The sequence below is a fragment of the Rhipicephalus sanguineus genome, chromosome 10 (assembly GCF_013339695.2).
Source record: "Rhipicephalus sanguineus isolate Rsan-2018 chromosome 10, BIME_Rsan_1.4, whole genome shotgun sequence".
Classification (NCBI taxonomy): Eukaryota; Metazoa; Arthropoda; class Arachnida; order Ixodida; family Ixodidae; genus Rhipicephalus; species Rhipicephalus sanguineus.
The window spans coordinates 2,047,101-2,073,161 of NC_051185.1; the positions used below are offsets into that span (position 1 = coordinate 2,047,101).

At 51.6% G+C, this 26,061-nt stretch overlaps 1 long non-coding RNA gene across 1 annotated transcript; it reads right to left on the reverse strand.

Moving 5' to 3' along the window:
* Window positions 1-465: 465 nt before the first annotated feature.
* LOC125760005 (uncharacterized) lies at window positions 466-1,325 on the reverse strand. Its single transcript, XR_007417666.1, has 2 exons — window positions 786-1,325; window positions 466-709 (listed from the first exon to the last, which is right to left on the reverse strand). It is a non-coding gene; the product is annotated as an uncharacterized LOC125760005 (long non-coding RNA).
* Between the last annotated feature and the right edge of the window lie 24,736 nt (window positions 1,326-26,061).

Here is a 26,061-nt window from a genome sequence, read left to right on the forward strand (position 1 = left end):
TGAGCACGCCGCGCATAAGCTGTAATGTGTGCGACTGACAGTGCCGCGTCTGATAATGACAGTGTCTCGGCCAGCACAGCAGACGCTCGCTGTAGCGGCCGAAGTTAGCGGTGCCCTCGGCTGCGTCACTTCCGCCGCCTTCCCAATACTGACGTCACAGACGCAATGTTGCCAATAATTGTGAGAAGCCACGAGGGCGTTTGCAGACAATCTTTAAAATTCATTTGCAAACAATCTGCGCATGTATCAAGCCTGTAGTTTGGCATAAATGACGGAAACGTGCAAAGGAACGTACCCAGCGAATTTCATTGAGATCCATCGACCTTTAAAAATCGCCGGAGTTGGCCTTTAAGGGCCCCGGAGGGCATTACGGAGGGCATTAGTTGTGCGCTTGGCTGACTTTTTTTGCGGCTACACGTGTAATATACTGAATAAAATTAGGAAGGAAAAGACAAAAGAGATCACTCATATTTACACCCATCGGCGTTTCATTCATTTATTTGTTAGAGTTTGCAGCTTTCGCTTCTAGTCTTGTTGTCCGGGTCCAACACTTTGTTGCTTAATCGCCGGCAAAAGTTCTTCAGCAGAATGTTCGTGCTGCACCACAATATATATTTGAGCACAACTTCACTTGCGTGTCCCTCTTCACAGACGTCGAAATCTGAAGGCTCCTCGTCGCCGAGCAGTTGCAGTGTTACTTCCGTGGCCACTTGACGTTGGTTTTGAACTTTTAGAAATTCGGTACATTTGGAAAGCTCTTCCACAACAACGTAATTATGAGCCACCGCATTCACAGCTGGCATTGCTGGGTAAACCAACCCTCCCCTGTCAATTTCTTTGAGAAGACTGTACATGTGATTTTCGGGAGAAACAGCGACAGTCTTGTCAACTGTGAGGAGCTCTCTGCATTTGTCACATTTTAACCTCTTCACAGCGACGTGCACCGAGTAACCGGCAACACAGGTAACCACGGAATGGCATCCTTCAGTTTTGATAGCACCTCCTGGGTCACAACAACGTTGAATTTTCCACTTGGCACTGCTGCCTGCGTTTGGAGCTCTTCCCAATTTCGATTTTGGTCGTTGTCGATTGCGGACGCCGTGCTGATTTGTGGCAGTGTGCTTTGCAGTCGCAACTTGTTCTCGCACTCATAAATCTGTCTTACGGACAAATGATACTGCGAGCCAGCCAGCCGTCGGTAACAACCAAAACGGTCTTCTAGAAGGTCTGTTTGGAACTTCCCAAGAAACACAAAGGACATCTTGAGCTCCTCAAAGCAATATGCACAGATTTCAATGAACGCCCGAGTCGTCTGAATAAGAGCCTCATGTTGCCTCCCTTATAGTCAAGAGCCCATGTGTCTCATCAGACAACTTACAGGCGCCAGCAACTGCGGCGGACTCCCCTTCGGGGGTTGTCTGATCGGGGTTCTCCAGGACCAAATAAAGTTCATTTCATCATCATCATCCGCTCTCCTTTCCTTCCACTCCTCCAACCAGTCCAAAAAATCGTTCAAGACGGAAACCTTGGGGTCGAATGGAGAAGAGTAGACGGGCTTTTGCAAGTAATCCCTTAGTCTCAGTCCTCTGAAAGGAGTCTTTACGTTGACAACTTTCCACCATCTCACTTACATCAATGGAACTGGCGGTTTCTTCCTAGTGCTTCAGGTTGTGCTTCGCTCCAATGACTCGAAGTGCATTCGGTCCGGACTCGCTGAACACCTGCAAAGCAGGTTTAACATTCTGTTTCTCGATGTCTGTCGGGGAAACAGCTTTTCTGGACAAAGTGTAGCCGTACCGGAGTAACTGCTCACTCTCTAAATTATATGCGTCTTTCACTGTCTTGAAATACGCATACTGCATGCGCCGCTGCCCCGCTGTGCTTGGTTCGAACTGAGGGAACCAGAAACACTGGACCCATTTTTATGACCCATTTAAATTATTGTTGCCTAGTCTGGGGAACAACTTCCCAAACTAATATAAACAGGCTATACGTTCAGCAAAAAAAAAAAAGGCTTTCGGGTTATTTGTAACAAACCGTACGATTATCCATCAGCACCTTTATTTCAGGATCTCAAGATACCAAAAGTAATGACTGTGTTAAAGTATCGCTTAGTACTTGCGTACAAAACTGAGCAGAAAAAAAAATGTTACTCACATTGCTACTATGGCTGACCTGATGCAGCATGAAGCCGCCTATAATACTAGGAAACCAGAATATTGGCGGGTACCACATTATTGTACCAACTACGGATCTCAGATGTTGCGCTCAAGATTGCCTCGTTTGCTTAAAGGGACACTAAAGGCAAATATTAAGTCGACGTTGATTGCTGAAATAGCGGTCCAGAAGCCTCGTAGTGCTACTTTTGTGCCAAGGAAGTGCTTATTTTGAAATAAAATCACGTTTTAGTGGTCCGCATCGCGTCAGCGAACTTCAAATCACCCACTTGAAAGCGGTCTTTCTCACGTCACTGTTGCCGTGCCCAACGTTGCCCACCTTTACTGCGCAGCGGGGTGCACTGGAGGCGTGCACCATTCGGGCATCCGGCAACATCGCATGCATGCGGCATTTTGTCGAACTTTCTGTCAGAGCGACTTTCACGAGCGCGCAAAACACACACGGCAGTACGCGATACCGAAACTACCACTGAGACGCGACCGCGTGAGCGAAGCAGGGCGCCGGGCGAAGCGCAGTTCGGCGAAAACGGAACCTTTGAACCACGCGCGCCGTTCCCCATGGCAACGCCAAAGGTTGTTTTATATGCGAAGCAGCTCTTTGACTAGCCTGTGTAACGCTGTCCCTCCGTCCGCACAAACGCGAGGCAACGCGCTTCCCTCGGCTGCAGCAGATGCGGCGATACCGAAACACTCCAGCACATCATCTGCTCCTGTCCAGCGTTATCCGCCGAGCGACGCAGACTGGTGAGCCGCTACCAACATCTTGGGCTACCAGCGACATCCGTCGAGGACATTCTCTTCCCTGCGCGGTCACCACTGCCAGCCCTGCGGGCTTTCCTGGAGTTTGCGGGACCCGCTAACCTCCATGATATTTAATCGAGATGCGCTGGCCTACTTCCCGTGCCAGGGTGGAAGACCTCCTCTCCTAATACCCTAGCTACTCTCCTTCTCACTATCTCTCTCTCTCTATCCCTTTTAGGCCCCCCCCCCCTCCTCGCAAGGCGCTTAGCCGTGTCCCCGATACGGGAGACAGAAAGAAGCGTCTTCCCTTTCCTCTGTTCTTCTACGTCTAATAAATAGCCACTTATGTCCCTCGGCGCAGGTGTTGGAGCGGTACCAAGTAGGTCACGCCGCAGCTGGGCGTTGACGTCACGCTCCCCTCGCACGTTTCCCTCGCAGGTGCGCGCGTACGTCACTCTCTCGCTCACCCGCCGGAGCGCCCGCAGCTGCCGGCTCCAACGCCCGCTCGCCCCCCGTGTCTGCGTTTCAAACAAACGTTTACACCAGTAAACGCTACACCGAGTTTCGCTTCAAACGAATCTTCCAGCGCTCACCGCAGCACCCGCGTTAGCGCCGTTCAACCCGTGCGCAACGCTGCTGCTTCGCATCCCATCAGGGTTCCCTTCGGGGAGATGGTTCAATTTTTTTTCATGAACCAAGCGGAAACGAACAAGCAGCATTTTATTACGTCTCTTGATGCATGGAAGGTTCTTTTTTTTATTGCACCTAGTTTGATTACGAGTGAATAATTGTAGTCGGACTCTCTCACGTCATCGGGATCATTTCCAAAATGTCCCGCTCCTGGCGCTCATCGTGTGATACATTTAGTTTAATTTCTCGGTAAGTAGGACACTGCTGTTGATAATATTGCCGTTTTAAACGTTATCATACATTGAGCTTTCACTCTGACATAAATTGTTATTTGCCTTTAGTGTCCCTTTAAGGACCTGACTGTTGGCAATACTGATGTTTTGTCCTGTTCTTCTCATGCCATTCTTGATTTTTTTCTTGCGTGTAAGTAACATTTCTTTCATTTATGGTATGCAGCTTAGTGACAAGATTTCTTTGTATTTTATATAATATGTGTAATGTATATCCATGTGTATTATGTAACCTGCTGGAAAAACTGTATTTCCGCTCTGCTGCTCCTGTACTATTTTTTTTTTTTTGTAAGGGTTTTGGGGCGGGTCAAGCGGTTATGAGCCGCTTTTTTCGCCACTCGCCCTCCGCAAATCTGTATTGGTGTTGTGGAAATAAATACAATACAAATACAATACAATTTTGTTTTAACCAGTTGTTGCGCACGCACTTCAGTAAATGCACTGGGTCGATGACAAAGAACAATGGCTTGTGGGGATTTGATGGGTGCAGAAACACGAAATTATTTGCCAGTGATTTTTTTGAAACGGCTTGAGGGGCCTTGCTCACCGAGTACTTAAACGGCACCATTGCGCTTCGATTCACGGCGTTGTTGTCGGTCACTACACACATTACTTTGTATCCAATTTTTTCTAAGCCGCGAATGAAATCTCCTAAATGTTGTGTAGAAATTCTCCATTAGCCCTTTGAACGGGAGCAATGTGCGCTACCTCCTTAAACTTGCACATGAGGCTGTGTACCATAAATACAAATGCACTATTTGCTGCTTCTGCGTTGTTCAACGCGATACCAGCGATGTTGCCTCCCTTTTAGTAAAAAAATGGCTTTAGATGAATTTCGTCCACCATCAAAGTCAGGTAGCGTTGCTGCTCATTCAACGCGGATATCTTCTTGGCCATGTAGCGGAGGAATGTATTGTCTTGATGCTCTAGTTGGGGGTTCATTCCGAAAGACAAACATATTGACCGAATGGTTCTTGGGTGTGGCATGATGATGCTCCCGTGATTGCGCATGTACTTGTACGCGTGAGGCGATATAGTAAATAGTATGCAGCAGTGCACCATAAATTCTACAGAGTAGCGCCGTCGTTCTTTTTTGTTGACATTAACTTCACTTGCTCAGCGAGCAGTTGAATGCTCGGGGTGTTATCGTTTTCTTGTGCTGTGGATAGTTCGCTCAGAAGAGAAGCGACAGTCTCGAAGATGTCTGTGGTTGAGTTTTCAGAGCTTGACCTCTGGGCACTGTCGAACCCCTCAACTCCTTCCAGAAACTCCAGCAGCCATCGCTTGCTGTCGATCGCGGACGGAACTACCATTTTGCACCCGAGCCGCTTCACTGATGCTTTTGCGATGTTTACTGTAAGAGTTAGGTCGGTTTTTACGACAACAGAGTGCTTAATCCAAGGAGCGTCATCGTTACAATTGTGAGCCAAAATGACGTGGTCATTGCATTCTAGCGGAGACGTGGGCCCCTTACTGATGACGTATATTCACGGGCCCGCGGGAACGCTTCGTCCTGGAAACAATTTCCTCTAGGTGGTATTGGGGGAACGCGGTCTGCAGGCGCGCGTTAGGGGAGCAGCGTAGGAGAGGAGAGAGAGGGGGAGGGGACGCGCATGCGCTGGCGCTCATCGCGGCGTTGCGCAGGAGAGAATTTCGGCATATCGAGCCGGAATTTCAGAGTAGTCAACCGAAGCAAGCGCTGGACTGAACGCGCGCAGCGCTCTACCGCTTGAAGGAGAGGAAACTAGAGGAGGAGAGTAGCGCATGCGCAGCGAGAGCAGGAGCGAGAACGCCGGAGAAGCGCAAGCAGGTGCTGGTAGAGAAGTGGAGAGAGTAACGCGCAGTTGTTGGAGAGAGGGAAGGAGGAGAGTCGCGCATGCGTAGTGTGAGTGCGGACTAGCACGCCGCGGGACATTCCCCCGAGCAAGGGATGCCTTCGCATCTAAAAGACACCGCGAGCGGGCCTCCTCACCCCTTCGAAACGGCCGTCGACAAGCAGCAGTGCGGCGAGTGGAACCGGCGAGGAGAAACTAGCCCTTTCCCAATGCTTTCGCTATGTTACGCGCCGAGGAATCACGTGGAATATTCGCGAAACCGGCCGCGCGGAGTCGGTCAGCAGGAGGAAATGTGTGAGTGAAGAAGTTATGTTGTTCCAGTGAACGGTGCGGTTGACCAAAGACGACGTGTTTTATGATGCAGTGCGGTCAGCCTATCTTGAAGAATGGAGCGATCACGCCGAGGGAGCAGCGAAAAGCTTTGAAGAGTGTTGTCGCCGAGGAGACATGTAACGGGCCGACGACGGAAGGGAACAACGACTGTTAGCGCTGGAGTTTGCGTGGGTGTTTCCTGGAAGAGAAGTATTCGAGATAGGTTCGAAGAATTGTGGACTGGATACGTTTGGTGAATATTCAAGACTTTGTGTTCTTGAATAGTTTATAATGCATGAGACTGCATGTATAGCGCGCGATCTGTTTGTTTTCTTCTCGTTGTTTTAAACACCATCTAAGTTATATTGTAAGTTGCATTGTAATTGATACCTGCCGAGTGTACATGTTCGTGTGATACTTATACTGCCTTAAGTGAGAACATATTGTTGTATTATCAACTCTTGGCTTTTACTCGGTCTTTGGACCCCAACCGGCGTTCGCTGGATACCAAAAGGACCTACCCTACATTGTCCGCGATTCCGTAGTGCGTTTCGGGGGGAGGGCGGGGGAGGCGATACATCAGCCCTTGGAATCTGCCCGGCGACTGCCTCCCGGTCAACGGGATCAGTGCCACTGTGTTAGCGCGACTTCGGTAGGACTGCATTCTTCGGAATACGTTTTCATGTCCGGGGCGTTTTCACGACTGCATGCATGCATGTCAGGGTGTACACAGTAAGAGCTCGTTAATTCGGAAAATCGGATAATTCGGGCGTGTTCCCTGATCCCGGTCAGCATATGCATTGTTTAATGGCATCAAACTCTCGTTAGTTCAGTTACATTTGGCCGCCACCCGGATAATTCGGACCACGGTGTGATTCGGACGATCCTATAGAAGCGCGCCGAGCGCGAAGCGCCGCAAATGTGCGCCGCAAAGGAGCGAAAACAGAGTGCGCAGACAAGCGAATTCGAGGCGGCGCTATCCGCTCACTGACTTCATCAGTTGTTGACCACCAGTTGACCACAGTTTTGTACACATGCGTATCCGGCACTCGGCAGCTTCTTCTTAACTTGATGCAATGCGCGCGCAATGTCACACATTGTGGTAGCCTCGATGCTCACCGGAGCCGAAGACTACCGCGGGTTCAGGCTTAGCGAGCCACAGGGCCGCGTCTACCGTTACCTGCTTACGTTTTGGGCACCGCTCTGCGCGCGCTCAGCTAGCAAAGGCGTTGAGCGCCGCGCGGCATAAACAAAGTGTTCGAGCTAACATACACACACAAACACTTTATTTGCCTCTCGGCGGCACCCCAAACACACAGTACAGCGTCCGCTCCCGGGCACGGGGAAGCAAAGGGCTTCCCACGCGGACGATACACCAACTGGGGTTCCGCGAAGCACGTCGCAGCTCGCAATGGCGAGCTTTGACACGCCGCTCGGGAAAAAGTTCCCTCGCGGCTATGCTGCGCACTCTCGCGATGACCACTGGGCCTGGTCGCGAGGGTTAGGGCAATCTCTGTACGTGTGGGCCTCCGGCAAGTGCGGCTCGGCGTGGTACGACCGCGCGCGAGCACTAGGCACCACTCTTTGGCTTCACGTACGAACCGGAGCTAACACTGAGGTAAACAAGCCTGCAAGGATGCCGAGGCACCCAGGCAGGCTACAGTCCAGCGATTCCCAAAGGGGACGTTGGACCGGAAGAAATACGTGCTTACCCAGCGGCGTCCGAGGAGAGAGAGAGTTCGTCCCGGCCTGCCCGCGCGTCAGTCGCCGAATTTCGCGGCTCTCCGACCGCGCGCAGCGCCACCACGAGTGTCGGCGCGTAGCGCAAAATGGCGCCACTTGCCGTCGCGGGAGAACGGGAGAGGGAAAGGATTCGAAATGCCCGCGCAGTGGCTTCGGGCGCGCCTCGGATCCCCACATCCTCCTCTCCTTAAATCACCCTATACCGGTCTGCAAAGGCAGCCGGTCGTCGCCCATGCATGCAAAGGCGTTATGCAATGAGCAACAGCTAACCTCAGCCCAGGCCCACAACTGCTGCTAATTACTCTACAAATAAAAAAAAAATAACACAATACACTTGAAATACACTATACTATACAATATGGTGCTACGGAAGGGGGTAAAAGAATTTAAGACGAGTGTTCGTGATGCTCACACGGGAGAGCGTCCACGGCGCGAAGGGGAGGCGGCGCATAATGTTGTTGGCCAGCGTGCGAGGCAAGGGGCCTGTTTGATGTCCGCATGCCCGGAACGGGCTCACCCTTGGCTCGTCGATCTAGTCGACGACAGACCCGCGAGTCCGACGAACGCCGCTTCGGTGGATCCCAGGCTGGATGACCAAAGACCTCGCCGGGACAGCCGGTCCTTCTGCTGTAATCCTGACGCCAAACCAAATTGGCTGCAAGGCGTCCCGGCGTCGGCAGAGAGCCGGGCGCAGCCGCCATGTCCGCTAGCCTCGCGCAGCAGCCGTGAGGCCAACGGCAGCAAGGCTTCTCGACGACGGCCGAGAGCAGGACACAGCCGGGCTGTCCGTCTGACGTCAGCGGGTCCCCGAACACCTCCAGGGTCCACGGCGATAGGGTGAAGGTGGTTTCCTATGGTGTCGTCACCACGCCGCACACTTCCAGGGCACGCACAGATCCACCACGCACGTACACACACACACGCACACAGCTCCGAAGACGGGCTTCTCCCAACGCGCCACGCGATGGAAGGCGCGTAGCGTCCTTCGTCGCTATCCCCCCGCATAAGCACCAGTATGCACGACCCCTTCCGCAGGCGAAAGAAAAAAACACAGCGAAAAGCAAACAAAACAAAATGACACTCCATACGCGGAAAATACGAAAAAAAAACACATCAAGTATAAACATGAACACTCAAACACACAAAAATAGCAGCAAACTGGGCGGGGGCCGACTTCTTTGCGAGCACAGGCCGTAAGGAAGTTAGGCAACTGAGGCTAGACAGTAAGGTGAGGGCCTTCGGTTGCGGAAATAAGTCCGCCGTCCGGCGCGAAATCACTAAGGTGACCGCTTCCTCAGATTATACCGGTGCGTGGTCCGAATGCGGTCCGCCGTCCCGGGTGTGCCCCGTTGCTTGCGCGCAGTGCCACTGGGCGCTGGCGGGAGCTCGTCGGACCTCGACGCAAAGGCTTTCAGGTCTGCGATGTGGGCACGGCTGAGTTTTCCCGAAAGGGGATCTTTCAGCAAGTACGCGAGCGGAGTCCAAGCTTTCTCCACTCGGTACGGACCAAGCCACTTAGGAGCGAGCGAGGCTGAGAACCCCTTGCTCGCGTCGCTAAGAGCGTGGTTGCGCTTCAGGACACGATCACCTACCTTAAATGAAAGATGGCGATGTTTCCGGTCATACTGGGCCTTCTGCGCAGCCCTGGCCGATGCCAAACTCTGCCTTGCTCTACTGAGAGCTCGACAAAGCCTGTCCCGAAGCTTTGATGCGTAAGCAGAACAGTCTGCTGGTGCTTCCTCGTCTCCGAGCTGGCATTGCATGACACTGGTCACCGGATTTGCCAACTCCCTTCCGAAGTTGAGGAAAGCAGGAGAGAAACCAGTAGAGCGACTCTCGGAGGTTCGGATTGCGAACGCGAGCTCACTCAAATGGTCTGCCCAGTCTTTTTGACTTTCGGCAAAGGCCGCCAACATCGGTTTGAGCGTACGATTGGTTCGCTCCGTCAAATTGGACTGGGGATGGTAGGGCGAAGTGGTGCAGTGATTGATTCCCAGGGAACGGCACGTATCACCAAACACCCGAGCGGTGAAGTACGACGCGTTGTCCGTGATCAGCCTTTCCGGAAAGCCGAACCGACAAAACACTTCCTGCAGCCTCTCGAGCACCGCTCGCGCTGTCACCTTCCGAAGCGGGAACAACTCCACCCACTTCGAAAAATGATCCACGACTACCATCAGATGTATGAACCCCTGCTTGCTTCTGGGGAACGGCCCCATTAGATCGCAGGTGGCCACTTGCCACGGACGCTCACTGACAATCGGTTTCATCAGGCCGGGCGGCTTGCCACCCCTTGATTTCACCGCTTGACAGACATGGCAGGAACGGCAATAGCGGAAAATGTCACGCTTCATGCCAAGCCAGGTCACAGTCTTGCTCAGTTTTGCAAAAACTTTGGAGCCACTCAGGTGACCGGCCATGGGTTCGTCGTGAGAGGATCGCAACAGTGCGGCTCTCAGACTTTTGGGCATAACCACCTTAAACGGGTCCACGGACTCCTCATCGGTGGCTATGTATTTCAGCAGGAGCCCGTCATGGTCCAGCAAGTATGTATCCGCGGGGGACCCAGCGACACACGCCGGTTCCCGTCCCCCTGCGCCCGCCGCACTACCAGCAGCGTCACGGCGCTCCGTCTCCCTGAGACCGTCGCTCAACTCGCGACAAAACGGATCATCTTGCTGGGCCTTCAGTAGCTCTTGCCTGCTGAAAGCGGTTCCCATTCTCCCAAAGGGGAGCCTGGTATCGTTTTTACTCAGGACTGCAGCCATCGCTGCCGCTTGCGTCGGCGTCATGGGTTCGCTTTCGTGTTGCTCACCCTCTCGCCCGCTTCGCGGCGCGCTGCTTGCCTGGCTCGCGGAAAGGGTTCGCTCGTCGGCGCACTCACCCTTCTCTCCGCTCGGCGGCTCGGCCGCCGTTTCGCCCCCGACGCTTGCTTGCGCAAAGGCACCGCTAGCGGTTGTCGCACCAGAATCCAGGCTCCCGGTAGACACTGGGGCACGGGATAGCGCGTCAGCTACCACGTTAGTGCTCCCCTTCCGATACTGCACTGAAAAGTCATAATGCTGTATTAGGAGAGCCCAGCGCGCCAGCCTGCCCGCAGGCTCACGGAGCCGCATCAGCCAGCTTAGCGCGCTGTGATCTGTTTGCACCACAAACTTCGTCCCATCCAGGTAGACATCAAACTTACGCAGTGCAAACACGATGGCGAGACACTCCCTCTCAGTCACGGAATAATTCTTCTCCGCGGGTATCAGCGAGCGGCTGGCAAAGGCCAGCGGCTGCAACACGCCATCGTATTCCTGTAGGAGAACTGCTCCTAATCCCAGATCACTCGCGTCAGTCTGGACAACAAACGGTCTGGTCAGGTCGGGGAGCTTGAGCTGCGCTGTCTCCGCAATGGCGCTAGACAGATGGCAAAACGCCTCTTGCTGCTCAGGTCCCCATCGCCACACCGCAGACTTACCCAAGAGCTTGGTCAAGGGCGCCTGCACTCGGGCACAGGACGGAATGAACGACCGGTAAAAGTTGGCCATTCCAAGAAAGCGGCGCAGGCCGCGTACGTCCTTGGGCGCGGGGAAATCGAGGATTGCTCGAAGTTTCTCCCGGTCTGGCTCAATGGAGCCTCTGCCCAGCGTAAACCCAAGTAACTGAACTCGAGTCTGCGCTAATTGGGCTTTCGCGGGATTTAACGTCATCCCGGCAGCCCTCACCCTCCCGAGCACATCGGCAACATGGGCCAAGTGCTCTTCGAAGGTTTGTGAATAAATCACGATGTCGTCGAGGTAGCACATGCAGTATGACCACTTTGCTTCCCCGAGGACGCGGTCCATGAGTCTCTGAAAAGTCGCAGGAGCATTACAAAGACCAAAGGGCATTCGAGTGAACTCAAACAACCCTCTGTGGGAGGTGAACGCGGTCTTGCACCGGTCACGCTCATCCATCCGGACCTGTAGGTAACCTTTGGAGGCATCTAACGTGGTGAAGTACCGCGCAGTGCCGAGGTTTCCTACGATGGAGCTAATCGTGGGGAGCGGATAGGCATCCTTACGAGTCACTCCGTTCAGACGGCGGTAGTCTACGCACAGGCGATGACTGCCATCTTTCTTAGGCACCAACACAATTGGAGACGCCCAGGCGCTGGACGAACGGCAAACAATGCCAGCTGAAAGCATATCGTCCAGCAAGCCGTCAATAACCTGCCTCTTGGCCAGGCTGACGGGCCTGGTGTTACACTTCAAAGGAAGCGCGTCGCCAGTTTCGATCGCGTGGCTCACCAACTCAGTACAGCCCGGCTGATCGGCGAAGAGCTCGTCGTACTCGCGTAACAGTGCCGACAAACGAGCCTTCTGTGTATCATCCAAATGAGTCGCACAGGCGGTCAAAGGATGCGGAGCCTCTGCGTGTCGTGCCGCTCGATCCCGATGGGGATTTTGAGCCGACGAGCGCATAGCGTAGGGGCCTGCCCCCGAACTTTGCACGCGACACGGTTCCGACGCCTCTACTGCACAGGCAGTTGTATACGCCGGCGGGCTGATGAACGGCTTCAGCTGGGAAAAAGGTCCGTCGCGATAGCCTCCATTCGCAATGTCCACAACGATACCGGTTTTTAGGAGAAAGTCCCGACCGAGAATCACAGGAACACTGAGCCCTGGGAGATGAACGAAACGTGTGCGTCTCCTTCGATCTCCCCATGTGACAGTCAACCTTGCGGCGCCAGCCGACTGGGCCACGCCTTTCGCGAGGGTGAATGTCGTTCGGCTGTACCGCAAGCGCACCGAGTGCTTCCGCAAGTGGGACAAAACCTGTTCGCCAAACAACGAAGCGCTCGCGCCCGTGTCTAGCAACGCCGAAAATTCGCGGCCGGCAATAATGACCGAAATAAACGGCGCGTGCGCACCAGCAAGACTGCTTGCCCGGTACGCGGAGGGGAGAAGCAAGGGTTCGGCCGCTAGTGCCTTCACGAACGACCCGCGCCCCCGTTTCCCTGCCTCACAGGAGGCCTAGATACGGGACACTCCCTCAACTCCCTCGCTATGTGCCCTCGCTCGCGGCAGCGGAAGCAGCGCATTCCGTCCCGGGAAAGGGAAGATGCGCCGTCGCGGCCCCTCTCCCGAGGAGGAGCAGCCTCTAGCGGCAGGGGTCGGTTCGCCTGTTGATCAAAGGATCTGTTATGACGAGTGTCACCCTCATCGATGCGCTGGGTCGGATAGCGTCCCTGCTCGCGCGCGTCGAGTTGCGGTGCAGCACAGGCTGCTGCGCGCCTCGCGTACGCGTAGGAATCTAGAGCGCGATCGCTCAGCTCCCAACTGTGCCCGCTTCTAGCGGGAGCCGCAAAGGCAGCTCCGGCGGGCTGTTGCCGTTGGGGAAAGGGCACGGCCCCTCCCCACGCGCAGCGCGGTTCAAGGGCCACGCTGGCTGGCGGTGGCGGGCGATAGGCGCGCGCGGCGAGAATGTCGCCTTGAATGCGCTTCGCCTCGGCGGCCAATTCCTCTAAATCTCGGAAGCGGCTGCCGCGCAGGTACGCCGAAAAGGTCGGATGCGCCTGCCTGATCACCCGTTCGACGCGTTCCTCGTTCGAAGCTCTGGGCTCAGCGATAGAGAAAAGGTCTTCCATCGCGCGTACGTACTCCTGAAGCGACTCATCAGGAGCTTGCGTGCGGAGCTCGAGCTCGCGCCGCATCCTACTCTCGTAGTCAGCGGGTAAGAATTCGCGCAGGAAGGCCGCGCGGAACTCATCGAGGGTTGCTGCTCGGTGGCCTGAAAGCCGATACCACCTCGCCGCCGTGTCAGTCAGTGCAGCCGGGACGACGCGTCCGAGCACCTCCTGATCATCCAAACCCAATGCTCTCTGATAACGTGTGAGGGAGTCCAGGTAATCGCTTGCACTTTGCAGATCACCGTACCCGCTGTAGGTCGGAACGGCCAACATGACAGCGGAATGAGTGCGTTTCGGAACAGCCGAAATCGTTTGGACTGCCCCTGTGAGCGCCTGTATCATTTGGGCGGCATTTTGCAGCAGCGTCTGTGCACCCGCTTCAAAGGAAGCTGTCGGTGTGTTAACGGCGCGTTCGAGCGGTGGGGAACTGTCTCCGAGATCGATAAGCGGCGCGGATTCAAAGGGGATACCGGCCGTTGCACCGTTCTCGGGGAGCGCCTGTTGCGCATGCTGCTCGAAGGGGGCACTGGCCCTGTTCTCGAGCAAAGCGGTATCTGCTAAAAACGACAGCGGACAAAACTCACGCCTAGCAGACATAACGCGGGTAACACGGCGAGCCTGATACGCAAAGGCGTGCTGACTCGACTAAGTCTAATCAAAGGCTTAATGAGCCTTTGATACCGCGTTGGGCGCCAGTGTGGTAGCCTCGATGCTCACCGGAGCCGAAGACTACCGCGGGTTCAGGCTTAGCGAGCCACAGGGCCGCGTCTACCGTTACCTGCTTACGTTTTGGGCACCGCTCTGCGCGCGCTCAGCTAGCAAAGGCGTTGAGCGCCGCGCGGCATAAACACAGTGTTCGAGCTAACATACACACACAAACACTTTATTTGCCTCTCGGCGGCACCCCAAACACACAGTACAGCGTCCGCTCCCGGGCACGGGGAAGCAAAGGGCTTCCCACGCGGACGATACACCAACTGGGGTTCCGCGAAGCACGTCGCAGCTCGCAATGGCGAGCTTTGACACGCCGCTCGGGAAAAAGGTCCCTCGCGGCTATGCTGCGCACTCTCGCGATGACCACTGGGCCTGGTCGCGAGGGTTAGGGCAATCTCTGTACGTGTGGTCCTCCGGCAAGTGCGGCTCGGCGTGGTACGACCGCGCGCGAGCACTAGGCACCGCTCTTTGGCTTCACGTACGAACCGGAGCTAACACTGAGGTAAACACGCCTGCAAGGATGCCGAGGCACCCAGGCAGGCTACAGTCCAGCGATTCCCAAAGGGGACGTTGGACCGGAAGAAATACGTGCTTACCCAGCGGCGTCCGAGGAGAGAGAGAGTTCGTCCCGGCCTGCCCGCGCGTCAGTCGCCGAATTTCGCGGCTCTCCGACCGCGCGCAGCGCCACCACGAGTGTCGGCGCGTAGCGCAAAATGGCGCCACTTGCCGTCGCGGGAGAACGGGAGAGGGAAAGGATTCGAAATGCCCGCGCAGTGGCTTCGGGCGCGCCTCGGATCCCCACAACATCTGAAACATGGCGGATGCTGTTGAAGAGCATTCAGTGGCGGTCGGTATGCTGGCATAAAGCTAATTTGCTACATCGTGATGGACGAACTACATCCGGCCATTTTACCTGCGAAATAACTATACCGTCACGTGCGCGTGGTGGTGTTGATATATAATAAGGGAAGGGTGCTGGGGGGGGGGGGGGGGGCAAGTTTCGGGCTAAGTCTGGCGCCGTCGTCGCATTCAAAACAAAGATTGCGAAAAGAGCGGCTTTTACGCAAAATAAGCACATGATTTACGTATTCATCAAAAAGATGAAAGTGTACTGATGTAAGAAACATTTGTTTATTGAATAAACTGTTGTCGGTAGCGCCTGCGCTTGTCTGCCTCGTCTTTGTGTCCGTCTTCTTTCGCGCTAATTTCAGTTTGTTAAAATGAAAGATTCCCAGCGGGTGTGCACGCTTACGCAACAGTATGTCTTACTGATTGCAGATGTATCCGGCAAGGCTACTGCATCACGACTGCGCATCGGACATGCGCAGATACTCTCGGCGCGCTATCGTGCGCCTATATAATATGTGACTGAATAAACCGATCGTTCTTCTTGTTCTGGCCACGTATACCAAGACAAACAAGTGTATACAATGTGCATTATTTCATTCAGTATGCGTATGCTAATTGTGCAGACGGCCCTCTAGCACATTGTGCCAACGGCGCCATAGGCTGCTCTCGGGCGTCCATACTTACCATTGGGCCCGCCAAGCAGGCTCCCATTGTAACGCGAATTCATTACTCGTCGCCCCGACATCAACGCGACAAGACTTTCGACCACTCACGAGCCACTTACATACATCTCGCATCTTGCCTCTGCCTGTGACGAGTGTCAGCTGCAAGGGCGACCACGTGCTTTGCGGCGAAGCACCAACAAAAAGAAATGCAGGACGCGTTCGGAGGGCCAAATTCAAAAATTATTTTCTTCCTTAAAACAAAAAATGATTTGATTAGACTTTCTTCATTGCTTAACGATGTAGTCTGCTATCAAACGCCGCATGACGAGGATTTTTACTTGGATCGCATCGTATGAAAAATACGGTCAAACATGCGACAAATCGCACATATTCTCTAACTTCACAATTTTTTCGGAAAGATTTGAAGTCTATTTTACCCCTAAACATTTTTGTACTAAAATACACTTTCCTGAAAATCATACTATTATTTATATTGGTTAGGGAGAGTTCCAGATAGGTCAAGGAAAAGTCACGAACTTTGAACATTTTTGTAGTTTTTGAAGATACGTAGCTGGTAGTGAAACACAAAATTTTCGGAATTAATGAATAGGACAACTAAACAGAACCTCTGCGATGGCGCAAGCGTGGTTTCGAAGCTCAGCACACAAAAAATGGATTTTATACACATTTTTCTATAAGGCACGGTTTAACAAATACAAGCGAAATTCGAGGGGGCGCCATGGTCGTCAAAATTTTTTTCGAGCAACAATGTTCTGCCACAATACTACAGTACTCTATGTGGCACAGGAAAAAGGCACAAATTTTATCAGCAAAATCTGCGATGTGCGAGCGCCACGTCTGGGACACTTGGCGTGGAGTGACCCATATATATATATATATATATATATATATATATATATATATATATATATATATATATATATATATATATATATATTGCCGCTTTATGAGGGCCCCCCCTCCAATGAAGGGAGACTTTAAGCCCTGGTGACCGCTACCTACAGTCGGTGATCGCAAGTTTGTCGGTGGGGCTTCCAGTACAAGGTGAACTAAAGCCTTTTGAGCAAGAACTCTCATTTGTCAACGGAATACTTTTAAAGGCGTCGAAGGTTGTTATTCCGAAAAGCATGCGACAAACTATGCTTGAAAAAATCTATGCAGGTCACCTCGGCATGCAAAAATGCAAAGAAAGGGCCAGACGCCTCGTGATTTGGCCGGGGCTTAACGCTGAGATTGCTTCCATGGTGCAACTTTGTCCTACATGCCGCAAGTACGCTTACAAACAGCCCAAGGAACCGCTTCAAATGCGGCCCGTGCCAGGTTGTGCATGGCACAGAGTTGGAGCTGATATTTTTGCGTTTGCGGGGGACTCGTACATCGTTGTCTTTGACGCCTTATCAAACTTTCCGGAAGTTCAGAAACTACCTGACATGTCGGCGCAATCAACCATTGCAGCACTGAGCGCTATTTTTGCCACATTTGGCGTGCCCGTCGAAGTATGTACTGATAACGGCCCACAATTTTCCAGCCATGAATTTCTTTTGTTTTCAAGGAGGTACGACTTCACGCACGTCACTTCAAGCCCTCATTATCCGCAGTCAAACGGGCTTGCGGAAAAAGGTGTGCAGGTTGTGAAGCGCATCTGTAAAAAACTGCAGATTCGGGCGACGACTTCTGGCTGGGCCTGCTGGCCTACCGCTCTACCCCACTGGAGGACGGGCGATCCCCTGGTGAACTACTGCAAGGAAGGCGCCTTCGCGCCAACGTCCCGGACTTCAGTGCGGTGACCGCAACCGACGTCAAGAAGCACAGCCAGACCCAAGGGGGAAGACCTTTGCCTCCTCTGCAGAAGGGTGTCGTCGTGAGGCCCAGAGACGCTGCATGGTCCCGAAAAGCTCAAGTGGTGGGTTCGCCATATCCAAGGTCCTACCTTGTCAAAACTGAGGACCAGAAGCTGCTAAGGCGCAACCGTCGTCACCTACTTCAAACTGGCGAACGGTTCATCGAGGAAAGCGACGACGACATTGATACCAGCTCAGCGGACAACAACGTTGGTGGCCATCCGACAGTGGCAACTTCAACCTCGCCAGCCAACGGCCGACGTCGCGAAGTTCCGACGTCGGGAGACCCTTCGCCACCTGTGGTGCGTCAGTCAACTCCACCACCGACGCCAGCTTTGAGAAGGTCGACTCGAACCGCGAAGCCACCACAGCGTCTTCATTATGACAAGGACTTTAACCAAGTGTCTGATATCATTTTTTGAAGTGCCATGTACTTACCACTGTTTCGGTGGGTGTGTAATTTCTTTGTTAACGGAAAGGATGTATCCGGTAAGGCTACTGCATCACGACTGCGCATCGGACATGCGCAGATACTCTCGGCGCGCTATCGTGCGCCTATATAATCAGTGACTGAATAAACCGATCGTTCTTCTTGTTCTGGCCATCATGCTGTATCGTCGTCCTTGCTAGTTAGAGCAGAAGCCTTCCTAATAAATAAGAAAGGCGAGGCGTGTGGTCTCATGCCCCGATGATTCTGAAGCTAACGGTGGTTTTCCATCTACGCTCTGTTTCCTTGTAATAAGTTCAGTTTGGAGTCGGGGCTTTTTGTATGTTCTCGTACTCCGGTGCTGTTATTTCATCGTGCCTTACCCAAGTTCCCGTGCTTTTATAGCACATCGTAACAAGGAACTTGAAGCAGAATCTTAACTAAGAAAAGTTCTATCACCGAGGCCTTTCCAGGAAGCATCGGGTCGGCGTCTTGGTCCGCGAGTGAAACGGGAAGGCACGATCACCAAAACGCGTGTTTGGCATGGAATTTGCGGGGAATTCCATGCAATGCTCCCTGTCGGCTTTGCAAGCTGTCCTAGAAAGGGCTTCTATTCCACCATGCCGAAATATTTCAGCGAGGCCAGAATGTACTTTACATTTGTTTCGTACAACGCAGTCACGTGGTCCAGATACATTCGCATTCTGCAAGCAGCCCCGTGGGTTCGAAACTCAGCACCACCAAGAAATGCAATTTATAGCGAGTTGTCTTATGACGGACCGTTTTCTCGTTGCTTGCCCATTTAATACAGCTTAAATGTAAATTATTATTATCATACTGGAGCTTTCGTTCGCATCACACGCCACGCAGTGGACTTTCTTAAACGTACAGCCGTCAGCACGCTTAATTTGAACGCTCCGCACCGGGGCCTGGGATGCTATCCTGGACCCCGTCAAATTCCGCCATCTTGTCAAATTTCGTAATGGCGGCATTTCAGCCCAATCGGAGAGGGCGTAAGAGCCCTACGGGCCAATCACTGTTGACCATGCAATGGCGGGATTCGACAACATGGCGGAATTTGGCAATGTCCAGAAAAGCACTACAGTGCCTAGGATATTCTATAGGGCCTAGGCACTGTGATAGCACCTCTGAACCGGCTTGGACTGACGCCAGCGCCGGCAAATGAAGCAGGCTGTTGCTAAAATATTATATAGGCGTGTTTGCGGCAGTTGACGGTAACCGAAGCGCGGCTCAATTTTTCACTGCTTGTGTATCGCTCGTGTCTGACTGGCGGGTGGAGTCCGCTCGCTTGACACTTCGCTCGTAGCTGCTGACTCACCCACCACACGTCGCAGTTTGCTTATCTCGGAAAAGCGAAATGGCGTTCCACGCTCGCGCGCCGTTTCTAGTTTGGCCTCGGCGCTGGCACTTGAAGGAAATTAGGAAACCGGAGCAAACGAAGCAGCCACAAGCGAAGTGCGGCGGACCTATACTTGGGGACAACTTTCTGTGGCAATGCAGTCAAGGCTACAGAGCCGAACATATTCTAGGCACTACAGCCGAACCACGCCGTTTCGTCAGTGTCGCTGCGCAGCTGGAAGTAGTTCCGCAAAAAAGGGGTTTTTGTGCGTAACCTAATTATTTAAAAATGTGCAGTTATAATTTTTAGCAGCTAATTGATAATGCCAGAAAATTATTAATGATAATATGTGAAACAGTGTTAAATTTTAGATTTTTCGGGGTTTTTTTTAGTTGCCGCGCTCCCCACTGGCGTCGCTTTGGCTTGAGAATCCTCAACTGGTTGGGCACTACAAAATGACGAAGGTTTCACACGTTCCTCACGGATATATGCGGAAGGGAAGGGGAAGCTCTAGGACTAGGATTTAGTGTAACAAAATGTGGATTGATGGTATTCAATGACCCTTGTGATCAGGCAGTGTCAATACAGGGCCAAGAAATACCGAGGGTGAGCGAATACAAAAAGAGCGTCCAGGGGATTTCCCCGGTGAGTAAAAGTGTGGCGGAGAGAGCAACCGAGGAAGAGCCAGTGCTGGAGAATTTCAATTGGAAAAAGGCTGAAGGAAAAATTCCAAAGCGCACTGCCGCGGGTTTAGATGGGATTCCCGTTAGCCTCATTAACGAACTAGGAAATAGCACTAAAGAAGCACTGCTGAAAGCTGTAGAAAAATGCTTAAAGGACAGGCAAATACCGGATAGTTGGCGAAAAGGTAGAATGAACTTAATCTATAAAAGCAAGGGAGAAAAGGATAACATTCGCTCGTATAGACCACTAACCATTACATCGGTACTATACAGGTTGGCGATGCAAGCAGTAAAAATGAAAATAGAAAAGTGGGCAGAACACAACGATATTTTGGGACAACTCCAGAATGGATTTCGAGTCGACAGGCGGTTAGACGATAACCTGTTTGTTCTCACTCAGTGTATAGAAATATCTAAAATAGAGAATAGGCCCTTGTACATGGCTTTTCTAGACATCACTGGGGCGTACAACAACGTTAATCAGGAAATTTTGTGGGGTATATTGAAAGGAATGGGCATAGGCGACGACTGTATACAGCTTTTGAGGGAGATATACCGAGAAAATACAGTTTGCATAGAATGGCAAGGAATGAGTAGCAAAGAGAACGTTGAGATTAGCAAGGGGCTGAGACAGGGATGTCCTTTGTCCCCGCTGTTATTCATGCTGTACATGGTGAATATGGAAAAAGCGCTAGAAGGTAGCAACTTTGGTTTTAATCTGTCACACAAACAGGGCGGCGTGATGATTGAGCAGAAGCTTCCAGGATTATTTTATGCTGACGATATTGTCTTATTTGCTGACAGTCGAGAGGATATACAGCAGCTGGCGGATATATGCGGAAGGGAAGGGGAAGCTCTAGGACTAGGATTTAGTGTAACAAAATGTGGATTGATGGTATTCAATGACCCTTGTGATCAGGCGGTGTCAATACAGGGCCAAGAAATACCGAGGGTGAGCGAATACAAGTACCTCGGAGTATGGATAAATGAGGGTGACAGGTACATGGAGGTACAGGAAAAAGCCTCAGCAGCAAAAGGAAAGAGGAATGCTGCAATAATGAAGCAGCATTGTGGGGATACAATAGGTACGAGGTGCTTCGAGGTCTGTGGAAAGGTGTAATGGTTCCGGGGCTTACTTTTGGGAACTCAGTGGTGTGCATGAGGGCAGAGGTGCAATCGGGAATGGATATAAATCGAAGGACTGTGGGACGCCTCGCGTTGGGTGCTCATGGGAAGACGACAAATGAGGCTGTAAAGGGCGATATGGGATGGGCAGGTTTTGAGGCGAGGGAGGCTCAGAGGAAAATAAGGTTCGAAGAAAGGCTAAGGAATATGAAGGAGAGTAGATGGGCAGAGAAGGTGTTCCGTTACTTTTATAGGAAGAGCGTGGACACGCAGTGGAGAAAAAGAACTAGGAGGCTCACTAGTAAATATACGGCTGGTAGTGTAAGCAGTATGTCAACAAAGAGCGTTAAGCGAAAAGTCAGAGAGGCGGAGAGGATTTACTGGATGGCAGCTATGGAGAAAAAACCGGCTTTGAGTAACTACTGAAAGGGCAAAAATGAAATAAGGAGGGAGGCATTTTACGACAATTCAATGGGAAGCGCTTTACTGTTTGAAGCGAGATCGGGTTGCCTTAGAACGGGTAGTTATAAAGCGAGATTCAGTAAAGAAGAAGAACAATGCACGTGCTGCGGGGAAGATCAGGAAACGGCGGAGCATGTTCTGATTGAATCTGGAGACATCCACCCAGGTGTACGTTTGGGCACGAGCCTACATGACGCCTTGGGTTTTAGAGACAATGGAAAGCTGAACACACCCGCGATTGAAATAAGTAAGAGACGGTTAGAGTATTGGTGGCAGAAAACTAGAGAGAAAGGACAAAAATAAATAATGGGAAAAAAATAAGGACATTCTGCCGTAAAGGGCACAGAACGGAGCTGAAAACTTAAGGTTTTTTTTTTTCTTCTGGAGTAAAATAGTTTTAATTGAAGTAAAGACACTAGGCCAACGCTAAAAAAAAAGAGTAAAGGTTTTTTTTTTTTCGAGCCTGGTGGCACACTTGTCACCGCCCCGTTATAAAGGGGACGCTCATAGCATCCATCCATCCATCCATTCTAGAGTGCCTCGATGTCCTCCTCGGACATCGAGGCACTCTACTTCCTTCACCATCACCCTTCAGAAAAAAAATGGCCTCCGCGTCGCCTGTGCCTTCTTGCTCCGGTTGCTCGCCAATTGGCTCACCGCACAGGATATTCAAGAAGCTTGAGTACCAAAAGCTGTCGAAGCAAACTAAGCAAGTGGCCTGCAACGTGTACGCCCAAGTGAGACCGGGACTCTCCGTCGCTTCCGTGTTTCGTTCGGTTAGCCAGCTTACCGGCGTGAGCGAGCGTACTGTCGCACGGCTCAAGGCGGATGTTTTAAAGGGTACCCTGAAGTCCCCGAAGCGTAAAAGGCTTCGTTTCGCGGCTGAATCACCAGCAAAAGTTACTCGAAAGACAAGAGTGCAGCGGTACGATAGTTTTACCCTGTCTGCTCTTCGCCGGAAAGTACACCCGTCGACAACATAAGTCGGGACGTGCGAGCGACGACCGCAATCAGATAAAACTAGAGCCACTAGAAAATTTTCAGAGTATCGCATCTGTTTTCCGCGCGCCGCCGCCGACGCTATTGGCTTACTCGCATCACGTGACCTCCCGCCACCATATCCCTTCCAAGCGCTTTGGGTGCAGGCGCCTTCAATGCAGAACGTGGCCGGACATTTAGCAGTACCACGGTCTCCAGAAGTACTTCGTCGCTTTTTTTAAACGCGTCATGCAGACAAGGGCGTAAGCAGACATTTTTTTCGGGGGAGGGGGGCACCTCCTTGATCAGAAGTGGGGGTCTGGCAGGCAGATGTGGTCGAGTGTCATTTTGTGCTATGTATGCCACGGGAAAAAAAAAATTCGGGGGGTGGAGGGGGGGGGGGGGCACGGGCCCGGTGTGCCACCCCCTGGCTACGCCACTGCATGCAGATGCCAGAAGAGAGTAGCTCACCAGCAATCGAACGTTACTGGTGAGCTACTCTGGGAATCTCGTTTATTTTTGCATGCCGTGTGGGAAAAATTAATGTGAAAGAGCGCCGTTCTACGTGGCTGCATAGTTAGCCGGAATCAGGGGCTTAGCCAGGGGGGACACACCGGGCCCGTGGTCGCCCCCCCCCCCCCCCGAAAAAGTATTTTGCCAAGGCATACAGAGCACAAAATGGCACGCGATCACCCCGCCCAACCCCCACTTCAGATCAAGGAGATGCCCCCCCCCCCCCCCCCCCCCGAAAAAAATTTCTGGCTACGCCCCTGGCCGGAATGAATTCGCACCCCTCGAATAACACTTCTTCCTGCAGTGAACTACACTAGCTTTGCTGGAAAAGGTGTTATGCGACAGGATACTTCATCTTTTCGGTTCGCTATGGTCAGCGATATTGAAAACTACATACCGTTCTATTTAATGCTTGGCTGTTTATATCTCTATCTGTTGAACAGATTACGCGCGCTATCCGAGTTATGAGCGTGTCACGCACGAGAACGAAATCGAAGATTTATTATAATAATAACTGTTTACTGGTATTGGCCGCGAGATCGTCCTATAGGTGGCAGCACCGTCGCCGCGTTAGTGTGGAGAGGCCGTCGGCGGCGCGTATACAAATGCACACAGCGGCGCTTCGTTGTGAGCGGTTTGAGCCGATTGTCGGCGAATAAAATGCGTGGATTACAGCTATACTGGTAATATATACGCTCTTCATTGTTCAATCGATGCACAAAGAGGATCCAACGTTACTATTACTAGTAAGAGAAGCGCAATCTGCCGATGAAAGGGATGCTCGCCCTGGATGACAGTCTGCGCTCACGCACTATATGACGTTTTCGGTTGTTTTCTCTGTACGTGTTAAGCTTGTTTTCTGTGTACTACGCACTGCTGTAGTACGACTGAACGACTTAAGTGTTGACTTCTTGTTCATTTGTATACCAGCTCATATTCCTAGCTGTGCAATGAGTTCAGTACCACTGTTCGCGCGAATACGCATTTTTTTATAGTTCAGTTCTCCGTGAAATGTAGGACACTTGATAAGTTTAGTCAGGAAAGCTACGCGATTGACAGCGCTTTAGCGCCACGGAGACGTTCAACGCGTACGCACTTGTTCTTGCTCCAGTAACAAAATAAAAAGGTAAGAGTTTAGCACAGAGCTTTCATCGACTGCTTACATGCACGACAGTGATGCCACAAAGGTCCGGTTATTTTATGAAAGCAATGTCTTCTCTTTTTTTTTTCCGAACTAATATTGTCCGCTACCTTCCATCAATTTCTAACAACTCCACACAAATGCTCAAGATAATGTTAAAAAAAAGGATGAGGTTTTGCGTGAAATTATACGACAGAAATGCAAGGCACGCCGTCGGGATTAATTTTGAACATCTGGGTCCTTCAAAGCGTACCTATAAATCTAAGCGCACGGGTGGTTCTGCATAAATTTCGCCCCAAGTTCAAATTGCGCGCGGCAACTCCGTTTTATCACTGCCGTGTCATTCCATTGTCTGTTTTTTTTAGGGGACAGTTTGAGTACCGAAGTGTCAGACTTCACTTAATAGAAATACTTCGCTGCAGCGGGACCACGACCGTACAATAAAAGGACATCCTAAGCACAACTAAAGCTCATCGCATAACCGATGAACTACAGTGCCGCAGTTATACACATAACATCAACGCGAAAGTGCATGGCCTAGAGCCTCGTTTTTGTTTACCAACAAGTCGCTAAAACGGCGCCTTCACACACTATTTAATGCTCCTCATGTTTGGGACTATGCCAAGCGCACTTTAGGATGTGCTTGAACCAGAAAGCGGAGCAACACGGAAATGATTCTGGTGAACGAAGGGTATACAACATCAATACACAGCCCTTTCGAAAGTCGCACTCACTGATCTTATTACAATGCGCATGCAGCCGAGCAAGCCCATTTACTTCTGTACACCATGTTAGGTATACGTACGAGCAGTTAAAATCGTGCTAACATAAGAAAATAAACCGCCCTTTGAGAACGTGCAGGACGTACGCGCGCACGCAAACACGACGTGCCTAGCAGACGACGGAGGGAGCAATCCACACTAGGCGCGCTTCAGCCAGTAGCCGCCAGGCGGCGACTCCGCTCGATCTCGCGGCCAATACCTTGAAGGCAATTGTGGCATGATCATTTGCCATTGCGCAAAACAGAAGCGCGGCACTCTGTCGATAAACTTGGTATAAGGCAATGTTATCAAGCTTATTTGTAAATTTGTTGCAAAAAAGATGCTGCTAATGCTGCATGGCGCCGAGCGTACCCTTAAAATACTGTTTAGTGGGTGAAAAATGGTCGCAGCAAGAAAAAAAAAAAAAAGGCAGATCCCACACAATGAGGGAGTCGTTTTTGTGCGAGCCCTAGATCTATACACATACACTGTTGCAGTAGCATGCGGTTTAAAATTCCGGGATGTGCTACTTCTGATCAAAAGAACATAAAGCACCGTACCGAGGAAGTTTTAATAAGAGTGCATTATGAAAAGAAGGTGCAGCAGTGCAGAAACCGAACCCCAGCTGTTTACGCGCTGGCAACGCCAAGAAAAAAAATGTTTGTCGGAACACAGCAAAATATTTGCAAATTCATTGCAACGTTGCGAATATCAAGGAGACAAGAAATAGGAAATGAAACAAATATGTAGTGATGTCAATCATTTTTGATGGCCTATTTTCTACGTATCGCAAGATAAGATGCACCTTACCTACCGCATGCCGATTCGCCCGTGCTTTCGGCTGCTGGCGTTCCGAATCAAGACATAAATACGTCGTGCACAACTTCCAATTACCGTACACACACACTTTCTATTACACATATCAACCAGTTGAACAGCAAGCATGGTGCGCAAGCAAGCTATGCGTCAGCGGTCAGTCGAAGGACGCAATGTTGAATGTTCTCGACGTTGTTAGATAACGTTCTCGAGTGCAATGAACCTGAACACCGACTGCAAAGCTAGCTCAAACAGTCAAGATTCACCAAATTTCGAAGTAAATGGCATGCGCTAATGCAACTATGTTTACAGCTCCGGACC